At 36.5% G+C, this 21863-nt stretch overlaps 1 long non-coding RNA gene across 3 annotated transcripts in view; it reads right to left on the bottom strand.

Annotated features, from left to right (window-relative positions):
* Nucleotides 1-12699: 12699 nt before the first annotated feature.
* Nucleotides 12700-21863, bottom strand: part of LOC119697766 — a 28235-nt gene continuing 19071 nt past the window's right edge. Inside the window, exons 3-5 of one of the 3 annotated variants that reach the window (XR_005255927.1) lie at nt 21489-21513; nt 18106-18350; nt 12700-13982 (exon numbers count right to left, since the gene is read on the bottom strand). This is a non-coding gene — a long non-coding RNA (uncharacterized LOC119697766). Of the gene's footprint in view, nt 13983-17970; nt 18351-21480; nt 21514-21863 lie in introns of those variants that run through there. The other 2 variants (XR_005255928.1, XR_005255926.1) reach the window with 2 other exon arrangements.

Here is a 21863-nt window from a genome sequence, read left to right as displayed (position 1 = left end):
GTGCAATATAAGGACTATGCAGTGCAAATTTCCAATCATCCACTGCAAAACAACAGCTAAATAAACTATTTAGTGTAATACATCACCAGGCAGTGTGGTTTGTCTTAATATAAGAACACCAGGTGGATATTACAGGAAAAACTGGCTGAGTCCTCCATAATTAATACAGTCCACAGAAGAGGGAGCAGAGGTATTTCTGATTGACTTTGGTGTACACGGGCCTATAAAAGGACATAAAATATTGCTGGAGACTAGGCCAACTGGGCAACTGCAATCCTGGGGCTGCAAGCAGTTTACAAGGGATTCCTGCAGAGTACATCCCATCTCAAGATGAGGAATACTCACTTTTGGATAAATGTGCAAAAAGTGCTAAGATTCAAGCAAACATAGAGACAAAATCCTGCAATAGTTTCATAAGTCCTTTGCCGCTTTTGTGGTAAATAGGTGTGATTTGTGCTGACAAAATCGAAACAGTAATCAATATTGATACAGTAATTAATATTTGGAAATAATAAAACAGTTAAAAGGTAAATGCCAAGAAAGGAAAGGGGAGGAGGACCCCCCCCCCCCCACCTTTTCCTGCAGATGTTCAGAACAGGAAGAAGCAAGAGATAACTATTACTAAATTTATCTGGAAGAGAGGAGAATTTGGTTGGACACCAGGAAAATGTTACTTATATGAGATTTATTGTTTTAACATTGGAACACAATATTGGTTTATATTATATTAGCTTTGGCTTACACTATACCAGCTTGGTGCGCATGTGTAATCCAAAAGGTGAAATAAAGGATACGAGGAAGAAGAGAGACCTTCCTCCAAGATGACCCCCAAAGAGTGGTGCGACCCCCAAAAAGAATGGTGGAGCATGCATCGTTAAGGTGACGATGAGGGCGGTGATACAGGTGTGACAAATCCAAACTGGGAGGAGATGGTGATGACATACAGCATAAAAAGGGGAATTCTGGCTTGACAAGCTTGTACGTGAGATGGTGGGGGTCCAAAAGCCCTGTACTCCGTAACCCACACGTACCCCATGCGGCTATTTTTTTGTTTTGTTTTGTTTGCTTATGTGCTGTTATCAGAACCAAATTATTCCTTATTTTAACCAAATCATATTGTCAATATTTTGAGTGTATTCAATTTTATATATATTAAGCTACTTAATTAAAACTGCTGCTACATTTAATTTTGTTTGGTTTTTATTGATTGGATAATTGGGCAAATATAACACTTTGAAATTGGGAATTCTGCATCACCAAATGTACACAAAGACTGTAAACCTGTAGGTTTCTAGCTGAACCTGTCTATATTATAACCCTTCAGTCATAAACTTGAGCAAATCTGAAACTAGATGGATCTAGCTGCACCTGGACTTCTCTGAGAAGTTTTAAAAAGCAAGGGGTCTCATTAAGGGTTGTGATTCAACAGGAGGGACCACAACCTCGTGGTCATAATCCATCATAATAGCTCATAGAGTTTTTATATATTGCATTGGCAACATTTAGATACTGTATTAAACCTAAATCTAATCATAATTACACACATAATCACTGTGTTCTCCTTCTCACACCTCGCAAACCTTCTTTCAACTACTCTGCTGTGAGAATCACAGCAAGGTAACACCAGAATGACAAGGATGTGTTAGTGTCATCAAAGTGAACAGTCCCAGCACGGCAACAAACACCAGAACAACAATGTGTCCCTTTTTGCATGTAATGGGGTTGAAGAATCAAATAATCAACTCTGATTATTTGCTCCTGCCCACCAGGGACATACCTAGCCCCCTACTGAGGGACAGCACAGTCACAGGTTGTTTGTATCAAAAAGGATATGGCTCAATCAGAAAAATTATTCAGGCAAGTTAAGCAAAATGAAAGTAAAAATTTAGGCATCCATAAAACTTGATAACACTTTGTCCTAGGTTGACTATATGATGCTTTTATCTCCAATCGTCTTGTTCTGTTTATGCTGAATAATAAGTTTTGCACCTTTAAGACTTGTTCCAGAGAGTGGAGGGGGGAGAGAAGAAGCGCAGCTTGTTTTCAGACACTGCTCTCACTCCTCCACATTCCTGCTCCTGGACTGTGTTGTCTGCGGATGGACAGACAGTGGGACAGAGCTCTCCTTTGTTTTAGTTAGTTTTAGCTAGCTGAGGCAGAGGAGTTCCCTGGACTGTGGTTTTTTTCCCTTTTCTTTGGACCTGTTTAAACCTGCTCTGGACCGAACACCCAGCAGAGCACCGGCAGCTCACAACTGTGGCCACTGGGCCGGGCCTGGGCCAGGCATTTCTAGCACCAGAGGGACTGATAAGAGACTGAGTGAGCTGAGCTGCAACCCCAGGAGGGGACTTTTCGGAGTTTGTCATCTCTTTTGGAGCAGCAAGAGGTTCTACTCTTTAATATTGTTTAGGTTTTATTGTTTAATAAACAGGTTTTTTTCCACTTTTCTCCAAGGAGGTATTTTCTCCCAGACAGGTTTGTGGGGAGGAGCCAATTGAATCTGTTTTCCTAGAGGAGCCCCTTTGGCGGTTCTCTCCCAAATTTGCCCTGAACCAGGACACGCTTTCTTAAGGTGTGAGATCTTAGTCATTAATCTTCCTTTATCACTAATCTAAATTATGCTGAAATCTGAAAATACATTACATAATACACTGAGAATACCATTTATTTTTGACACAATTAAGACCATAATACTAAAAAATACTTTCCCATTCTTTTAGCCCAATCTTATTATTTTTTAATTATTGCCCTGTAGAATTCCCTTCATAATCTTACTGAGTTACATTTCAAAAGCAATCACTCCAATTAGGAGTTAACTGAATTGTCTTACAAGGAGATTAGAATTTCCTTGTATTTTTAAAATTCAATGTATTTTTAAAATTAGTAATCAGTTTGCTTATTTCTTCTTCTGCTAAGAGTATCCTTTAGTTTAAATATGTCTCTTTTAGTATATGCCCCAATAATTTTTTTTTCTAATCCTCACAAACTGGGAGAAATCTTTTTTTTTTTTCCTTAGTTCTTGTCATGAACTATCATAGTGTGACCTGGGGGGCAAGGGGAATGTGCTACCACAACTCCTTCTGAAACCAAGACTACAGCAGATACACTTACTGCTATTTTCTAATAAAACAGCTTTATCATATCGTATCTTAACTCATTCTGACAGACAGCTAATTTACTTAGGATGTGTATATTTTTAAATGCCAAGATCATTAACAAAATTGTGAAGCAAGAATATTTGCAAATCTTTTTCTTTAGTTTCACCATTTATAATCTCATGCCAGACAAGTCAGCATCTGACACTCAATTCCGTTATCCTCTGCCAGCATAGGATCTTTGTCAATCTTTCATTATTCCTCATCCTCCCTGATAGTTTCATGTGCAGTACTGAATGCCAGGTGCATCACAAAAATGCTAGAGCAGTTTAATTATTTTTCCCCCAGATTTTCGTCTATAGATGATGAGACATTTTGAACGAAACAAGTCTGTTAACCACATATGTAGTGATTTGCAATAATTAAACTTGTCCTGAATTTTGTTTTCTTTTGTTTTCCATGCTTCCTTCATAATTGTTCTAAAATTTTCATCCTATTGAGATTAGAGATTGTGATATGGTTTCCAAGCAATTCCTTCTCTTTTTCCATCTTAATACAAGTACTGGATTTGTAATTGGCCAAGCATTTGAAGTCATCTGCAACTGCTGCCTTTCATTCAGTCCCAACATTATTCATGACTGAATATTTTTGCAAGTTGAAGTTTTTTTTTCATATAGCAATTATCAAACATTCCTATGACACTGCTAACTAGAAAGAATAGGCTAAAGTTTCATTTTAGTATGATTAATATTTGTTAGAGTTCAAGATACTGAAGTACTAAAGGTACTTTGCTATTTGGAAAAACATGTGTTACTTAAAAGGAGAAAATTTTAATATTTCCCTGAAGCTACTGAAAACTTGTTATGAGTACCTATGTGTGCGCAGTCTTTGAATATGAAAAGTGAGCGACTGCTACTCCAAGTCTAAATCAATTACCTTTGCTGAGACATTTTCAAAAATATGAAGTTACAGAAGGAAGTTTCACATCAAAGATTTCTTCACAACTAGTTTGCTGATGGATGACTTGCCTCACAAGAATTAATCTGCTCAGAAAACTCACAACCATTTGTTCACTGAGACAATCTCCTACTGAAAAAAAAAAAAAAACATACAAGCTCTCCTCTTACCTGAAGATACACTACATGTTATTATGATACATGTTAAATGAAAGAAGTTCCTGAGTCTAGTAATTGCCATAGCAGGAAGAGGAAGTGTTTTGGTTTTTTTTCTTTCTATAAGTCTCATGCCCTGTAACTCTCTAACATATGTAGCCTATGTGCTAATTACAACCATAAAGAGTCACCAAGTATTATGAAATTCAAATGTTATTTAAAATGTAAAAAAAGTAGTATATATACCCTGATCTACCAGAAAATAAAGTGGGAAGCTGCCACTGGCTGTGTGCAGAACTCACTAACAAGTCTATGCTCACAGCTGTCAACTTGATTCAAAGTAGTTCATTCTGATTGCCATTATTTTAATTTACAAGGTTTCTACTGAACATAGTTGAGGCTCCCATTACTGCAGAATATGAGCACAAAGGGCACGCTGTTGAAATCCATACAGAATTTTCCCTGGGTAAGGGGAAATAGAAAGACTAAAAAAAACCCTAACCTCAACCTTTAAATTGAAAATATTCTTGCTGCTTAAAAATACTATGAAATCAACCAAGAAGATTAAGTTATAAAACTTCATTATTTTCTAACATGAGGGTTCAGACTTGCTAAAAGGTCGTAGATTATATTTAGTGAAAATCTTCTGACACCAGCAGTATTTTTATAATTGAGATTTGATGGAGCAGATGCATTCATGAATCTTAACATGATGAGGTTAGAAGCACTTAATCCCACTGACTATGTCACTGATGAAGATATTAAATAGTAATTGTCCAACTACAGACCCATGAGAGACATCACTTGCTACTAGTTTCTACTTGAACATTGAGACATTGATTCATCTTTGGACACAATCAGCTGCCACCATAGGAGAGACAAGTGATGTTAAGATGGGCTATTCTTCTCTAACTTTTAGATTTCAAACTTCGGAATTAAGAACTAGAGGCAGCATAGATCACATTCCAAAGGGAGCTGAAGTTTTAAGAAAAATCCCTGTGGCCTTTTTCACTTGAAAACTGAACTTCAGAACTGATTATGTGTATAACTCACAAAACAGTAGGTGACAGAGTCATTTGCATTAATTTCATTACTGTTTTGCCTTGTACTACTTTTACAGATAGCTACCTTTTCCACGATGTTCTAACAGCAAGTATTTAAAAGACCAACAGTAGAGATAAGAAATGGGGGGGTTATTTTATACTTCATGACATAAACTTTTTGAAATTAGGAAACTGAAAAATTGCCATATACCAATTAGAATTCCTGAGAATTCTCTATGATCCAACAATGATCAGAAAAAAAGGCATGTTTAATGTTAGTCACTAGTAAAAGAGCAGCCTCTCTAATTCTTATCTACTGAGAATATGAATTCTTTCTTTTATCTCTAAGTAATTCAGGAAAAGCAGAATATAAAGAATAGTCACTAAAAGCAAAAGATGCTTCATAATAAGAAACATATCTATCTGCTACTGAAAATAAGGCAAGTGGAAATTCATTTGAGGCATTGATCGCTATCAGACTATTTTGACCTACTTTTTATCTCTGCAGATAAAATAACTATTGAGTCAGAGTAGGCTTCTGTAATAATAATTCTAAGAGTTATGCAATATTCCAAGCAACAATTTTAAATTACTTGAGCTGATCAGGGATCTGCAGAAATAATTACTAAGTTGCCCCAAAGGGATATTAGCTGTCTCCTAAAGACACAAAAAAAATATTACTGTGAAAAAAAAATTCTTTAAGGAAGAAAGATATGTAAATTAATAACTTCTATATTTAAATCAAATATCTAGAGATTGAGATTGTCTATATGTGGAACTGTTACCTCTTACACTGACATGAAAATATGGGCATTTTCTGAATGTTTTTCAAAGGGGTTAAGTGCAGTTTGTATTCTATACATGAATATTTGCCTTTAATCTACATAAGATTAAGATAAATATCATCATAGAAGGGTTTTGGCTGTAAAACACGGAATCATTTGAACCCTTCAGGGAAATCCCCAGGGCCTTGCCTTGGAAGTATATACCATAGAGCTTCTACCTAGGCTGAAAGAGAAGACTTTTCCCATGGAGCCTTGCAACACCATGAACCATCCCAGTTCCTTTCTCCATATGTCCCAAATTCTGGTAGTTTCTCCTTTTCCTGTTCCATCATTGGTCATAGTATCCCTGGTGGCTGGCCCTGTCTTCCCTGTAGGCCAATGGCCTTTGCCCTGCCCTTTGTGCCACTCTGGTGCCCTCAGACCATTGGCCACTGACCCCATACTTAACCTTGTGCAGACCACATTGCCACGTATTTTGTCCCTGCTTTCCCTTCAGCGTGCTGGAATAAAACTTTGCTGGAATTTATCATACAAAAGACCCTTCTGCCTCTCTTTGCGGAGCTAGCCATGGTAAGTGTGGTGTGTGAACTTGACTGCTTTGCCTGAATGCTTACCCAAAGCAGCTTTTCCACAGCAGATGCTTATTGGGGAATAGGTAGCAGCATCCACCATCTAAACTGTGGGGTATAGTACAGTAAAGGACCTTAAAGATCATCGAATTCCAATCACCCAGGGCCTCATCCAAGCTGGCACTGATCACTTCCAGGGATGGGGCATCCAGAATTTATTTGGGCAATTTGTGCCAGTAGTTCACCACCTTCAGATATTTCATATCATACTTAAAAACATAGTGAATGAGCAACTATGTAATAAAGTCCATGTATATCATGGGAAATGAGCTGACTGGATGATGTAAAATACTATTTTGTCTGCATTACAAGGAGTCGCATCTGCATTGTCATAATTTTCACTCACTCAACTAACACTGTTCAGACTCACATCTCAGAAAATGAGCAGCCTTGCTTGGTCCTACTGACATAAAAATTTCTATAAGCTTCTTTGTGAAGTTCAAAATAGTGGGAATAGCACTCTCTATGATGTTTTAGCAATTTTCCTGTAATATCAAAAAATTGCTAAGACATAGAAAAAAATTTCAGTCTTGTTGAAAATACATAGCTGCAATTGTTCAGTAAATGTCTCCTACTTCATTGGTCATAAATGTGCCATTTCCTGTAGAGACAAATGTCATGTGTAAATGCACTACAAAATGTAATTTTCATCAATTTACTCATATAGCATTATTAATGTCAAAGGTTATTAACAAAATAATAAGTGAGATGACTCAGAATTACATGCAGAAACTTCTAGTTTTGTATTTTTCTCGTGACATTGAAGCTATTTGAATCAACCCCAATATTCTTCACAAAATAAATTCAACAATTCTATATTTAGAAACTTAACATTTCAGAGAAAACTTGTAAGTAAGATGTAATTCATTTTATGCTTCTCTGACCCTTGCTTAAGGCATTTTGATATATCCATATCTATAAACATGTGTTTCTAGATACAGATATAGATATATCCATATCTACACACAGAGGTAGATAGATAGATAGATAGATAGATAGATAGATAGATAGATAGATAGATAGATAGATATAGATAGCTTTTCAGTAGAAAAAGGAGAAGGCAAAATATACAAAACCATCAGCTAAATTACTCTATTAAGCCCTTTATTTTCTTCCATTGCATTTATCTTTTCTTCTCTCCAGGAATAGTTTTTTAATGTATCTCTAGTTTATGCTTTTATGGGTATTACAGTTATATTATATAAAACTTCTTCAAGTACATAGGTTAAAGAATCGCAGTAAGATATCTCTACTCCATATTTTTGGTCAATTTTTAAATCACAATTTGATCTAGACTGGATTTCAGCAGAACAAAAATAGCTGTACTGGATGTCAGTCTCGTTTGAGAGTGATGAATATGTAACTTACAAAAAAAAATTATTTTATACATTGAACTGACATTTCTAACCCATGCTGGCACCTAACACTCAAGTATGTGTTTTGTAGAAAATAAGGCAGCAAGGAAATATTCACAAATGAACATGCACAGAGATACAGGTTTTATTCCTTAACCGTTGTAATTATATGTGCCTACATTTAATGCAGTTTGTCTGTGGCTGTCATTCTGGTTAGACTAAATTCTTGCAGTAGCCAATTATTGTGCTCTCTGATGATATAGGAGGCAAGTGGGTTCTTCAGTACTTTGCTGCCATCATGTGCCTGGATAAATGAATAAAATTAGGGAAAATTTTGATGTTAACAAAAGATGATGTTAATAACTTACCAATGAGCCAAAAATCTGTAAGATTTTTTTAGAAGTGTGACATTTTGCCATTGTTGTTTTCTAAAAATATCCACAACAAATATCATAGAATCATAGAAGACTGGAAAATATCATTAAGACCAATATTTGACTTAATATACCACCATGCCCACTAAACCATATTGCCAAGTGCCACATCATGGCTCACATCTTCTGTCTTTCAGGTTCTCTAAGACACCAGTGTTTAAAACTGTGCCTGATAACATTTATCACCCCTTCAACTAGCAAAAGCCTCTGACTTGGAAGCCCAGAAGAAAAAGTTCAACCTAACTACAGAAGTAACTGCTGTGATCAAAACTGCTGTGATCAAAAGCTGTTCTCACAAATACCAGGTTTTAGAGTAATCCTGATGAACTTCAGGTCAAGTAAAAATTTATAATACAAAATAAAGTAGGGACTGAGTTTTACTTAGTCTTACTAATACTAACCATGGTCTACTACACAATATAATTGAAGTGAACAAACCCCACCTACATTTCTATGCCTTGAACAACTCTGGCCAGAGAGTTTCCTCTGGGAGAGGAAATTAACTACTTGTCCTTAAAAAAAATCTTTAAAAGAAATTACTTATCTTTGAAATAAACTACTTATATTTAAAAGAAAAAATCTAAAAGTTTTTTAACTATGTTTTAAGAGAAATTAATTTAGGGTCACAGTGTCTGGTGGCAAATTAGTCCATACAAAGTTGGAGGGAGATGCCCAAAACCTGGAGGATAGTTCAGATACTTTGATATCTACAGAAGGAAAATTATCTGGAGAAGGTATGAGAAAACTAGCCTGTATAGACAGAGTTTGGCTGTCAGTTGCAGTTAAAATTATTATGTCATTTTCTTAGTATTTGGTATTGTAGTAGCAATCGTTTCCCATAATTTTTATCTAGCTTGTGGTACATGACATAGTGTTCTCATTTAACAATCTACAAGGTCACTAGCAAGGGATGATTGCATTTATCCCTCTGCATCTTTTTCAGAAAATGAGAGATTTCATATGCCAAACTCTGGAAAGAATTACAAGCATAGAATATCCTGAGAAGCAGTGGATTCACAAGGATCACTGAAGTCCAACTCCTGACATTGCACAGGACAGCTTCAAGAATCACTCTGTGTGCCTGATAGCATTGTCCAAACACTACTTGAGGTCTGTCAGGCTTGGTGCTGTGACCACTTCCCTGAGGAGTCTGTTCCAGCATCCAACCACTAAAGAATCATTCTGTGATATGCAACCTAAACCTTCCCTGACACAACTTCAGGCCATTCCTTCAAGTCCTGTCACTGGTCACCAAAGAGAAGAGATCAGTGCCTGCCCCTCTGCTTTTCCTCATGAGGAAGTTGTAGACTGCATTGAGGTCTCCCCTCAGCCAAGTGACCTCAGCTGCTCCTCCTATGATTTCCCATAGGAGGGAAAGGCTCTTCACCATCTTCACTGCCCTCCTTTGGACACTTTCCAATAGCTTAATATCTGTCCTGTATTGTGGTGCTCAAATCTGCACACAGGACTCAAGGTGAGGCTGCCTCAGTGCTGAGCAGAGTGGGACAATCCCCTACCTTGCCCAGTTGGCAATGCTCTGCCTGATGCACCACAGGACACAGTTGGCCATCCTGGCTGTCAGGCCATTGCTGACTCATATTAACCTTGCCATCTACCAGGACCCCTTTCCACGATGCTGCTTTCCATCCTCTCGTTCCCCAGTCTATACTTTTCTGAGTTCCTCAGAAAAGCAAAAGTGATCATTCTGTTAAGAGAATGTTTTCTGTCATTAAACACCTAAACGATGAAGTAGACACAAAAAAAGAGTCACAGGAAGTCAAAAACTGTGATCCAATAAAGATACCATGTAATTTGATCACAGGATTGCTGTGATAATTTTAATAATTCACAGATAATTTTAAAAAAGTGGTAATAGTCAATTTAAAGGGCTACCAAAACACTCAGTTACAAGGAAAACAGCAAGTCATATGAGAGAGAGTGACTTAGGCTAAAAGATATATTATTTATTTACGTCATTTCCTATGAAATATATTTGAGTTATTTCAGATTTCAAACAGAGACAGCCATGAAAATGATTCAGAGATTGGAAACACAAACTACAATAAGAATATGCAGATTTCAACTCACTCAAAATCAGGCAGAAGGCAGAAGAAACATTTGTTTTTGTGCGTACGCATTTAAAGGCAAATCATTTTGTAGAACAGATCCTTTAAATTAGGTAAACTTGACATTAAAAATGTGTGCTTAGCAGGAAGCATAATGACAATGCAAGAAATTTCAACTTTGAGAAAGTGATTCTGATCAAGGAGGTTGATGAAATGTTGAAATTACTATGTCAGTAAGGTGGGGGATATATCACCTAACACAGATAATTTCTGGTGAAAATTATTGCTTTTCTAAACTATCATGTGACTGTGCTACTAAAAAGACCTCTATTCTGAATGTGCTATGGTGTTAATCCCAAGTGAATGAGTCAATGGATTAAGACCACTCCCTTCATCTGTGCATATTAACAACTTGTGCCATGTAATAAGAACTGCATGCCTTCTGGTTTAAATTTATCTCTTTGGTAATATTTCATCTTCTCAAAGAATATTTTGGCTTCTCAACTATATTTCTGTTTTTCTGAGCATAACATCATGATAATAAAGTGAACTCACAACTATTGTCTGAAAGAGTTCAGAAAACCCTGTCATGCTTCATGCATTCAGAGGAACTGAAGTTAGAAAGGAAGTCTCCTAGTGCTTAGAGTTAAAATTACACATGCAAAGTTAAAATGCGCAAACTGATGATTCTTTGTTGCTTTATTTTTCAATTATTTTCAATGAGCTCTGTAGCTATTTCTCTTGACCCCTTGCATGACAGGCCACATATATGCTTTCTGGATTTATCAGAACTAGCAATTTCATGGCCATTCAAAGCAATCCCAATCTTTTACTGCTGCACCAACTTAAAAAAAATATAGATAGATGGATAGATAGATAGATAGATAGATAGATAGATAGATAGATAGACAGACAGACCAATGGGGAAAAAAGAACAGAAATTTCAGTACCTATCTTAATTACTGAAGCATAGACTCATGGATTCATTTAGGTTGAAAAAGACGTTTGCAATCACCAGGTCCAACTGTTAATCTAACACTGCCAAGTCCGCCAATAAACCATATGCATCTACATTTCTTTTAAATACTTCAGTCATGTCCCTGGACAGCTCGTTCCAAAGCCTGATAACCCTTTCCAAGAAGAATTTTTTCCTAATATCCAATCTATACTTCCCCTGATGCAACTTGAGGCCAATTCCTCTTGTCCTTCCTGCTTGATATCTGGGAAAAGTGGACTCATTGCACCTTCCAGGCAGTTGTACAGAGGGATAAGGTCTCTCCTGAAACTCCTTTTCTCCAGGCTAAACAACCCCAGCTCCCTCAGTCACTCCTCATAACACTTGTGCTCCAGACACTTTCCCAGTCTGTGGCTCTTCTGTGGACACACTCCAGCGTCCCTCTTGTACTGAGGGGCCCAGAACTGGACACTGGACTTGAGGTGTGGCCTCTCCAGTGCCACGAAGTACTGGGGAATGATCACTGCCCTGGTCCTCCTGGCCACAGTATTGCTAATAATACAGGCCAGGATGCCACTGACCCATTGGCCACTTGAACACAAGTTGGCTCACATTCAGCTGCTGCCAACCAGCACCCCCAGACTGTAGTGCTGCATGAGATTGTTGTGACCCAAGTGCAGCATCTGGTACTTTGCCTTACTGACCCTCGTTCAATTGGCCTTGGCTGATTGACCCACCCTGTCCAGATTCCTCTGTAGAGCCTTCCTATCCTCCAGCACATCAACACTCCTGCCCAGCTTGGCACTGTCTTGGCAAACTGACTGTGGGGCACTCAAACAATACTCTTGACCAGTTTGGTGATAAAGATATTAAACAGGACTGGTCCCAATACTGAGCTCTGGGGAACACCATTTGTGACTGGTTGGGCATTGTTGTCAAGAAAATTATCGCAACAGTATTAACAATCATGTGGTATTGAAAAAAAAATAAGTAAAAATAGCACCACTTGTTTAACAAAGCCGGTTTTGATGAAGTGTTTCCATGGTGCTGACGTAAAGATTGTATATAGTTATGAGACTGAACTAAAAATGTTCCAGCTGTCTGGAATTGTGTCATAGTCAATGTATACAAATACAACTGTAATGTTCCACTTATACCTTCCATTATTATTAATAATAGATCTGCTGTGTGAACTAGAAATAGATTGAATATTTTCAGTCCCATCAGCATTTTCAATACCATATTTTCTTTTCAAATTAACATATAAATACAACAGTTTTGCTTAATAAAATTCCCATACTAATTTGCAACTATTGTGTTTATAGCAACTTTTCATAACCCATGACTATAACTCTTATGTTTACAATGAATAACAACACATATATTTATAAGGAATAATATCAAATATTGTCCCTATATCACCTTTGCTTTTTTTGGATAGACATAGCTTTAGACAATAAAACTAACATTTATGATACCAAATTCCCACTGATAAATCACATTATACTGGTACTAACTATTCTGAAAAGACAAAAGAACTATTATTTTTGCTATTCCAATCCTTAGTTTTCATCCTGAAAAAAAGTCACAGCTTTTCTTTCAAAAATGTATCATACAAAATTTTCAATTATAAACTGTTCTGAATTTAATGTCTTAATATTTAATTCTTTCCCATAATCATCTCAGAATATTATCTGAAAGAAAAATTTGAGGAATCTACTTATAACCACCTTTACTGAGCTCTAACAGAGGGGGAAAAATAGCAATTTAAACTTAGATGCTGATTCATTGATCTGAAGGCCAGAACAATGATTTTGATTTGTACTTCTTCCAAGACATTATTATCATATCAAAAAAGTTATTGCCATAACTTATACCTTCCATTTCAGTTGGACTTTATCTTTTTAGAAGCACATCAAGTTTGTGTTTTTCTAACTGGTAATAAAAAACTCCACCGCTTCCTCAGTCAAGTTATTTCAACTGATAATTACTTCACTGAGCAAAGCGGCACACTGTTTTGGATCTCAATTGGTCAATATATTCATTATATCTCTTTCACCAACCCCAGAAGTTTTTATTTAATTTAGATGGTTTTAGTCTGTGATAAGAGCAGCTCTTATAATTCTCTTTTTCTTTTGGCTTATCTTTTTTGACCATAAGTACTTGTTGTAAATTTTCAATCCTTTTCAATTTGCCATCAGTCACCCAGATTTTTAATTGGCCAATTAAAACAAATACCAGTATAGCAAATTTTAATAAAGCTTATCTGTTGATTAAAACTAGATCAAATATTATGTCAGAAATCAGTAGTAACTATGAAAATAAAGTTTCAGTTGCACAGTTTAAGAAAAATAGAAACATAGAAATAGTCTTATTTAATCTTCTCAAGGGTCTTCACAATCTTTACCATCATCCCAAGCTTATTCCTTCTGCATTGCACCTAGTCCAACTGCTACGATAGCTGCTGTTATAAAGCAATATGCAGTACCACCATTTGCGCAGCTAGCCCTGAAAAAAAAGAAGCAAAATTTTACTCAAGTGAACAGAAGCTATTATTCAGACTAGGCATGCTATACTCAGTAATTTGTAGCCTTACGACAGATCTAGCAAAACAGGTTGCATGCTGGATAAAGTGATCAGCGACTCCAAAGAACAGAAGCACAAAAAAATTTCATGTTAACAAAGGGAAATTCCAGTTCAACCTAGGAGAGACAGAGATTAAAAAGTGAAAAACAGTAAGTTAATAATATTTATTGGATAGTAAAACAATTTTGGTTTTAAAATCATGAATAAAACAATTTTTGCTTTTAAAAACAAAAAAAAAATTGTTTTGAAATGATAAAGTATCTTGGTTTTTTATTTGACAGGATGTGATATCCCACCTTCAGGGGGACTCCCTTCACCTTAAACGTGGGTTGTCACACAGGATATGGCTTCATCTGCCTTATCTAATTGTTCAAACAAATAGACCAGTATTCATAAAATAAACAGAAAACAAAGCTGTGAAAGACAAAATCTATTATTGTGCTAGAGTTTAAAAAGTAATATAAACATTCCTCTTCAGGGAAACATTGTCCAGTGATGAAGCTATCAGCCAGGCACAAAAAGTATATCTGTCGGCATGAAATAGAAGTGTGTGATCTGGACAATGTGATCTGCATGGGATACCTTTCAGTGGCTTAATTTGGTCTAGATAAGAAATAGCAGGTTGCACACTTTAAATTTTATATCTGGGAATCTCAGTGAAACCATTTTTAAGTATTGGCAATTGAGAATACACATTATGACAAGACAAAAGTTTGGCTGCACTCCAAGCTTTTCATTTGGGCTAGCAACTGTGCTAAAAACACACTATTTGATTCTAGAAGAACACTAGATTCTAAAACACTTAAGAAGCCCAGAGCAAAAATTACAAATACAACTCCCCTGCTGCTCTTCTTACACATGTATAAGCACATTGTTTTGTGACTGCTCTCTCCTCCTGAGTTCTGTCTCAGATGACCTTCATAAGAGTTAAGAGATGTAGTTATGATATTTTTTGAAAATCCCTTTGCTAGGATTTTCTTCTCCTGAGAAGCTGAAGGGCCTCAGCTTCAAGTGTAAACAGTTTGTTATCTGCTACTGTGGAATGCAGCAGGTGCTTTCTTGATTGGTCAATGTGGGATGTTTCTACTTGGTGGCCAATCAAGGGGGCAGCAGCTCTTGGACTCTCTGGGAGTCACAGAACTTTATTATTCATTTCTTTCTATTCCTGTCTCACCTTCTGATGCATCTTTCTCTCTGTTCTTTGTAGTATAGTTATAGTGTGGTCTTTTTTATATAATATATATCATAATATAATAAACCAGCCTTCTGAAATGGAGTCAAGATTTCTCCTTCCCTTCACCAAGTCCTGGCTGCCCTGAAGACCACCGCATCAAAGAGAGATTGTTATTTCAGAGATTGTCAGCTAGAAACATACAAGTCCAGGTCTCTGGCTCACATAAACATCCATGTCTTCCTTCTAACAAGGAACAGTTCCCATATGTTTGAAAATGTTAGCTCAGTGTAAATAGGTAAAAATGAGAAAGTCTTATCAAATAACTAGCAAAACAAAGAATGTAACTGCCTCTTTTTGCTACACAAAGGCCACTGAAGACCAGACTGAGTTATTATCCTAACCTACTTCTTGTGAAATCCCTTCCAAACTGCCTCTGAATAGACAAGAAATACATTCATGCTATCTAAGTACAGACCTAATTTGCTGTGTCCCTTTTTGGATCTACTATATCTTGCAGATATAGTAGCCAATGAAAGGGAAAAAACAAAAGCAACAACAAAACCTGACAGGCAAAACAAGAGGGGAAAAAAAGAAAGGGAAAAACCCCACCAAAACCTTTTTTTTTTAGCATTGAAAAACTGCATTTCTGAGAACACAGTTCTAGCTTGTTTTATAGTCCTCAATCTTTTGACACTGTAAGTAAGGCCTTTTATTGAAATGTACCAAGAAAGCAATATGTTAAGTATCACCTGTTTGGTACCATTTATTTTTGTGGCCTGAAATATGCCCTACAACATTTTAATTTTTTTAATTCAAATAAATTATTTCAGATTAAAGTACAGAAAAAATTGATTCAAACCACAATTACAGCACTCTTCCCAGTACTACATGATTTGTGATGCTTTGGCATTTGATGAGGCTTCTCTTATATCAAACAATTAAGGGCTTTCAATTTATCCATGAAGAAACATCTCAGAGATCCAATTTTTCTTTGATTATCCCATAAATTAAAATATGTGGACTTCCTGAATATTGCTGGCTTTCAATTTATCCTTCAGCATTTAGTTAAAATACCACATAGAACCAAAAAGCCTACACCAACTTTGTTAATTCAATCAATTCAATCTTCATGTGTTTATGGAAACAATTAAAAACAAAAAATTAATTGCATATGATATGCCCTTGGATTTTAAGTTAAACTAAACTTTCTGCTGTCATTTTCTGATAGGGTAGAGCTACTTTAATGCTGTTCCACTTAGTTATAATGGAAAACAGACCATTAAAAATAGATCAATTTGACAATTGCATGAGTTTTACATAAAAATAAAGCTCCCTTTATCTTTGCAGATGTCTGTGAAAGTAAAGTCTACTTGAAATCCTGCAGAACATATGATTGAGTTTTTATTTGAACCATATAGCTGAGCCTTGAATATAGGAAGATAAACTTTATCTGCTCAGCTACATTCTTTGCAGTCAAAGCCATACCCTACCATCTAAATTCCTACCTACTTAAAATTACTTCAATATTGTTTTGCAGATTGACTTGACATCTTCAGGCAGCAAAGTACAAAAACCTATCCTTGAGATGTAAAACAAGGAAAGAAGAAACAGAATATGAAAAACCTTTTATAGAATGATATTAGTATTTTAGAAATGATGAAGCAGCAGTTTGTTCTTTGATCAGATACTCATTCTGCAGATGAGCCATTTACACATTAAATATTTTCTAAAGAAGGGGAGGGTTGTTTATTTGATTTTCATTTGGCTTGGGATTAGGTTTGGTTGTGGTTCTGGTTTTGATTTTGGGTAGGTTTTTTTGGTTTTTGGGTTTTTTAGGTAAGGTTTGGGGTTTTTTTTGAAGTAGAGGGTTGTAGTGTTTTGGAAAAGTTGACTGTAAAGCATTTAGTAGCTTGAAGTACAATTGTGCCTAGAAAATTTTATTCTGGAGACAGAAACTTGAGGAAAATATATATTCATATTTTCATTTTTCTCCAGGCAAGTAAATCCGCTCACTTTGAAGATATATTTCTATGAATAAACATCAAATAATTAAGCTCTGACTTCTTCAATATACAAATATGCTTACAGAGCAAAATCAAATCCTAAAAATCTGGAATGCATACGTATACTTTACTGGCACTGATAAAGTTATATATTCTTTCTGTATCACAAAACCCACAATTTTTTCTTATATCTTGCAACATTATGTAATATATTCCCCAATGGGAAACTGCCCCTAAATTAATTTTCACATTATCTGAAGAAATTCTCAATGATTGTTCCTAATTCAAAAATTCCAAAGCACTGGCAGATTATTATTTTTTAAAGAATTTTGAAGGTCAGGAATATGTAAACAAACTTAAAACATTTAATTAACTTAAAACATTTCTTATCCCTGCCATTCGTACAATTAATTAATGCATTATACTATGCATTGATGTAGTATGTAATGTAAATATACTGTATTTGCATTAATATAATGTAATGTAAAGCAAAATATACTTTGGCTAGGTCACTATCCTCAAACTCATTTAAGTTTTTCTGAAATCTTGTGATGCTCACAATTTCTGGCAGTACTGCATGTGGAAAGATGCAACCATGGGATACATATCAGATTTAACTAACATATGTTAAATATTATATAAAGTGCACACATAACAATATAACAAAGTGTAAGAATGATAGTAAAGATGTCTTGTTAGATACAACTTACTTGATGTGAGTTACAACACTCACTTTTAACATTTCAAAGGTTTATTAAACCTTAACAAAATACAACAAAAAACTGAATAAGGAAAAATTACAGCACTGGGAACATGGAACTAAACCCCCATGTGCTCCTCCACAAAATTATTGCTCCACCTTTTATACCTTTAGTGTTGCATCAGGAATGTCCAGCTCCTTCTAAAGTCTGTCAATTAACTCTTCACTGTCCATTGGTGGAGGCTGCTTTCTTGCAACTTGATTGCAGGTCAGGTGTTGTCATGCCACACCTCCTGGTAACAAACCTGCCCTCCTCCCTAATGCCCCATGCAAGGGGCACGGGCACACACCCTCCCTCCACATGTCCCGACTACCAAGGCCGTCCCTTGGGAACCACACAGGGAGAAAGGGGTCTATGGAGAGAACAAAACACATCCAAACAACATATCAGAGTAACACAACTATATATTGATAAAACTTCTCTTAAAATACACATAGTATTCATCTCTTAATTGTGAGAGCCAACCATCACATTATCCATCTATAACAGCTGAATTATTATCACACACCACACAGCTCTTACTGTACATATTGTGAGATGTCTGAGACAATTACATAAAAACAACCATGGGATAACCTACATCTACAGTCTTAAAAAATGTTCATGTACCTTTATTTCTCTCAAACTTTTCACAGAAGGAAATCAAAACCCAAGCTAGTTTCACATCAATTTACTAACACTGATTCTTGAGCTCATCTATGTTTCACAAATAAAAATCAGAGCTTCCTGCAATGTAGTCAATAAAAGTCAGTGTGAGGAGACAGTTTGATTTGTCTCAACACTGGTTGACAGAGGCCTGTGAGGGAGAGGCTGCACACATGCCACTTGCAGGAGGCAGCTAGAAGATGGACTAAAGCCTTGTTTCTGGGGAGACTTTGCCTGACAACCATTTCATGTCTCACATGGGACAGGCAGTCAGCAGGGGAACACCAAAGGCACTGTACCCTCCAGAGAGGCTTCTCCAGTCAGATGGTGAAAGGTCTCCACCAATGGACTCCAGTGAAATGTTGGATTGGACCACTGGTCTCCTGTCAGCAGGCAGACCTTGGAAGGAGCCAGGGGACATAAAAATTAACTGCATCACAAGTTCTTGGGGCATTTTGAGACTTGGTTTTTAGGGGCTTTGTAACATGGGCTTTTTGGTGTCTTGTCTTTTGAGCTTTTTAGTCTGGGGGCCTTTTGGGTCTTGTGTTTTTGTTCCAGCCTGCTGAGGGGCTTCTTTGCCCTGGCCCTAGCCTGCCTTTTGTCCTTTTTGCCCTGGCTCCAGCCTTTTGGCTTTCCTGCCCCAGCTGGCACTTGCTCACTCTAAGATACTCGCCTTTCTTCCATCTGGGCACTTGGCAGGACACCGGCTGACCTCCAAGCCTTGTGTGTAGCCTGTGTCCTGCCTAACCCTTTGCATCTCCCAGCCACCACCTGTCCTGCCTCCCTGCATCCCTGACTGCCCCCCTGCCGCTTCATCCCTGCGTCCCTGCCTGAGCCACCTACCTCCAACCCTGCCTGCCTCCAATCCACTCATCTCCGCGATCCTCGCCACAACTCTGTTCTGGACCTCCTGCCCGAGCACCTCCTCCTTCACTGCTTGCGTGGTCACCCATCCCTACAGCAGCTGTGCCTGTGGAGCTGCACTCCTCTGAGAGCTGCGCTGACTCCCCCTCAGGCAGAGTGCATGCACCCTGCATTGCGTGGACATCAACAACACACTCTCTCTCTCTCACCCCATTCCTTTTCCATTTTCCTTCCTCCTTTTTTGTCTTTTCTAGCCCCCTTTAGTGGGGCAAATCTTTTTTTTTTTTTTTTTTGCTTGTTTGTTTTTCATTATCAATAAACAGTTAAACAGTTCTCAGATACAAGGTTGTCTTAGTTGACTTAATTCCATTCTAGACCATCTATTTTAAAAGAACTCCTCACAACTCCCCACAGTGGAATATGATAGTCAGATCTAAGAAATCACATCTGTAAAATAATCTCTTCCATATTTTCAAATACATACTTTGTTCTTCCTTTTATTTCAACTAGTAAGACATTTACTTTTCCTAGACTTAAAATCTGGGACCATCCAACTTGTACAAATTTTTTTTCCTTCATGTTCTTTGATGATCTTTTCAGGGTATAAAGTGAATACTATGACTAAAGTTCCTTTTTTAAAAGAGATCATATAATTAACCAAGTGAGTTAGAGGACTGAAAGAGCTTTTTCAAAGCTCTTACTGTACCTATGGTAGAATGGCTGAGACAATTACATAAAACCAACCATGGGCTAACCCACATCTTCATGCTTTTTGCATGTGATGGGTACACTCCATAAGCAATGCCATATTCTATGTAGTTTAAGCTATCAAAATACTGATTTCATCTAAGTTTGGCTCAAAACTGAGCGGTGGTATTACTATTAACACCTTTTTACTAAGCACTACTGTCAATGCAGAACTTCAGTAATTTTGCATATTTCTGTACAAATCATAGGACATGCAAGGGCAGACCCAAAGCAGTAACTGGTTTCAACAGTTACCTGAAGTCTAAAGATGAAATATGGACTCACCTTTTATAAACAACTTTCAGGTATGACAAAGACTTATAGATTTTTAGAGTTTTGATTTACTTTTCATTCATTTTCCACAATTATGAAAAATATATATTTTCCCTTAAGAGATTTTGCTCAGTCTGTGACAAGACCTTTCACAGAGAGAAATCATAGACAAAATAGTTGCAGAACAAATACTAGTGATTCCAAAAGAGGATTTGTTGGATTACACATGGTATGTAATGTATTTACCTAATTAAACAATAAGAAATTATATTTGTCGATTTGTAGATCTAAGATTCCCTTTTTTAAATTCCTTGCAAGCTGTACTAACAACTGGGACCATTCAATAGTAATATAAATTTCTACAAATTTATGTTCATTCCTTTCTCCTCTCTGACCTTTATTTTGTTTTTTATCCTTTTCTATGTCTCAGTCAGGCTAACAAGTCTACAGATAGAGGACTAACATAAATGTTTTTGAAAAAGAAATCTTTCCCCCCATACTCTTGCAAGGCAAAATTGAGTAGAGCCATACCTTACAAAACCTGTAGCAGGCACTGTTTTGTGATTTGGGGACACATTTAAAAGTTCATCTTATTTTTGGCAAACTTAATGGAAAACACTAGTAAATGTCAATATGGTAAGATTTTTAAAAATCACTCATATTTCGCAGTGTCCTTTTGTTACAGTAGTTATTCAAATGGCACTAAAATGACACTTTAATAGTAAATTTCCATAAGAATTCAGAGTCTACCCCCTAGGTAGTTTATATTATTATTGTAGAAAACTTTGCCCCATAATCCAATTACTAGGTGGGTTGAATTAATTTGTTTCCAAATTAGTTTTTTTCTGAATTTAATTATCTTTCAGGCTTTAACATTTTTCTGGTACAGAATTACTTCCTTATTATAGATACATGTAAAAAACCCACCATGATATTACAATATTTTATACTACCTTTTTACCTTTTCCAGAGTCTGTTCTGGTGCTCTGCAAATATATAAAAGAAAATAGTTATTTCTTAATACCTCTGGACCCATGAAGATTCTGCAGTTCCCCAAGCAGCATTATTCTGACCTTTTTCACATTAAAAAGAGCACAAAAGGAAGTAGATTTCCCAATACTTTCATAATGTAGCCAATCATTTCTTTCTGAGAAAACAGGGGTACATGGAAGGCAAATCACGAGTTCCTAGAGTCACCTAGACTACTAAGATATATTCAGATTTCTCACTATGGTATGTGAGGCAAAAAATAACACACATTCAGAAGCAGTCATTTTCAGAAATCCTTAAAATAAAAGTGCATGTATTAAAAAAATAAAATGAAAATTTTCAACAC

The sequence above is a fragment of the Motacilla alba genome, chromosome 2 (genome assembly GCF_015832195.1).
Source record: "Motacilla alba alba isolate MOTALB_02 chromosome 2, Motacilla_alba_V1.0_pri, whole genome shotgun sequence".
Classification (NCBI taxonomy): Eukaryota; Metazoa; Chordata; class Aves; order Passeriformes; family Motacillidae; genus Motacilla; species Motacilla alba.
This window is presented reverse-complemented; position numbering and strand designations above follow the sequence as displayed.